Source organism: Arachis stenosperma, chromosome 3 (genome assembly GCF_014773155.1).
Source record: "Arachis stenosperma cultivar V10309 chromosome 3, arast.V10309.gnm1.PFL2, whole genome shotgun sequence".
NCBI classification, from domain to species: domain Eukaryota; kingdom Viridiplantae; phylum Streptophyta; class Magnoliopsida; order Fabales; family Fabaceae; genus Arachis; species Arachis stenosperma.
Genome location: NC_080379.1, coordinates 45,845,607 through 45,848,539, shown reverse-complemented (window position 1 = coordinate 45,848,539; position 2,933 = coordinate 45,845,607).

Here is a 2,933-nt window from a genome sequence, read left to right as displayed (position 1 = left end):
GGAAGGATCAACATAAGCAAGGCTTCAATAATAACAATTGTGGAAGAAACAGGTTTAGCAATAGCAAACCTTCCCCATCATCATCTCAGCAACAGACAAAGCATTCTGAGCAGAATCCTTCTAGCTTAGCAAACATAGTCTCTGATCTATCTAAGGCCACTCTTAGTTTCATGACTGAAACAATATCCTCTATTAGAAATTTGGAGGCACAAGTGGGCCAGCTGAGTAAAAGGGTTACTGAAACTCCTCCTAGCACTCTCCTAAGCAATACAGAAGAGAATTCCAAAGGAGAGTGCAAGGCCATTGATATAATCAACATGGCCGAAACCTTGGAAGAGGAAGAGGACGTGAATCCCAATGAAGAAGACCTCAGGGGACATCCAATGGTCAGTACGGAATCCCCTAATGAGGAACCAAAGGAATCTGAGGCTCATACATAGACCATAGAGATTCCGCTGGACCTCCTTTTACCATTCATGAGCTCTGATGACTATTCATCTTCTGGAGAGGATGAAGACATTGTTGAAGGGCAAGTTGCCCAATATTTAGGAGCAATCATGAAGCTGAATGCCAAGCTATTTGGTAATGAAACTTGGGAGGAAGAGGCTCCCTTGCTCACCAATGAACTGAATACATTGGTTCAGCAAAATTTACCTAAAAAGAAATAGGATCTTGGTAAATTCTTAATATCCTGTACCATAGGCACCATGGCCTTTGAAAAAGCTTTGTGTGACCTGGGGTCAGGGATAAACATGATGCCACTCTCTGTAATGGAGAAATTGGGAATCTATGAGGTACAGGCTGCCAAATTCTCATTGGAGATGGCAGATCAATCTATGAAAAAGGCTTATGGACTAGTAGAGGACGTGCTAGTAAAGGTTGAAGGCCTTTACTTCCCGGCTGATTTAATAATCATAGACACTAGGAGGGATGAGGATGAATCCATCATCCTTGGAAGACCCTTCCTAGCCACAGCAAGAGCTGTAATTGATGTTGACAGAGGAGAGTTGATCCTTCATGTGAATGAAGAATGCCTTGTAGTAAAAACTCAAGGTTCTCCATCTGTAACCATGGAAAGTAAGCATGAAGAGCTTCTCCCAATACATAGTCAAACAGAGCCCCCACATTCAAACTCTAAGTTTGGTGTTGGGAGGCCACAGCCAAACTCTATGTTTGGTATTGAGAGATCTCAACCATACTCTGATCATCTGTGAGGCTCCATGAGAGCTCACTGTCAAGCTATTGACATTAAAGAAGCGCTTATTGGGAGGCAAGCCAATTTTACTTTTATCTATATTATTTTGTTTTCTTTTAGGTTGATGATCATGTGAAGTCACAAAGACAATTACAAAAATAAAAAAAAATCAAAAACAGCATTGAAAACAGCACACCCTGGAGGAAGGACTTACTGGCGTTTAAACGCGAGTAAGGGTAGCAAAATGGGCATTTAAACGCCCAATCTGGCACCTTTCTGGGTGTTTAAATGCCAGAATAGGGCACCAGACTGGCATTTAAACGCCAGAACAGGGCAACAAACTGGCGTTTAGACGCCAGAATAGGAAGGAAAGCTGGCGTTTAAATGCCAGAACAGGGCAACAGACTGGCGTTTAAATGCCAGGATTGCACTCTAAGGAGTTTTAAACGCCCAATTGGAGCAGGGATGAAGAATTCCTTGATCCCTCAGGATCTGTGGACCCACAGGATCCCCACCAACCTCAACTCATTCTCTCTCCTCTTCACACCTTTCCACAACACTCTTCCCCAAATACCCTTCATCAATCACCTCCATATCTCTTCCCCAAATACCTTTCACCAATCACTTCCTTAACTCTTCCCCAAAAACCACACCCACCTTAAAAAATTCAAACCCATTTCCCTCCCAAACTAACCCAAACCATTGGCCGAACCCTATACACCCTCCATCTCCTCCATTTTCTTCTTCTTCTACATCTTTCCTTCTTCTTTTGCTCGAGGACGAGCAAATATTTTAAGTTTGGTGTGGTAAAAGCATTGCTTTTTGTTTTTCCATAACCATTTATGGCACCTAAGACTAGAAAAACCTCTATAAAGAGGAAAGGGAAAGCAACTGGCTCCACTTCTGAGTCATGGGAGATGGAGAGATTCATCTCAAAGGTCCATCAAGACCACTTCTATGAAGTTGTGACCAAGAAGAAGGTGATCCCTGAGGTCCCTTTTAGGCTCAAAAAGGGCGAATATCCGGATATCCGACAAGAAATCCAAAGAAGAGGTTGGGAAGTTATGGCCAACCCCATTCAACAAGTCGGAATCTTAATGGTTCAAGAGTTCTATGCAAACGCATGGATCACTAGGAACCATGATCAAAGTATGAACCCAAACCCAAAGAATTGGCTTACAATGGTTTGAGGGAAATACTTAGATTTCAGTCTGAAAAATGTGAGGCTAGCGTTCAACTTGCCAATAATGGAAGAAAACGCACGCCGCTACATTAGAAGGGTCAACTTTGATCAAAGGTTGGACCAAGTTCTCATGGATATATGTGTAGAAGGAGCTCAATGGAAAAGAGACTCAAGAGGTAACCCGGTTCAATTGAGAAGACCGGATCTTAAGCCTGTGGCTAGAGGATGGTTAGAGTTCTTTCAACGCTCTATCATTCCCACTAGCAACCGATCTGAGGTAACTGTGGATCGGGCCATCATGATCCATAGTATCATGATTGGAGAGGAAGTTGAAGTTCATGAAATCATACCTCTAGAACTCTACAAGGTGGCTGACGAGTCCTCACCTTTGGCAAGATTAGTCTTTCCTCATCTCATATGTCACCTTTGCTATTCAGCTGGGATTGTCGTAGAGGGAGACATCCTCATTGAAGAGGACAAGCCCATCACTAAGAAGAGGATGGAGCAAACTAGAGAGCCCATTCATGGCACTCAACAAGAGCATGAGGAAGTCCC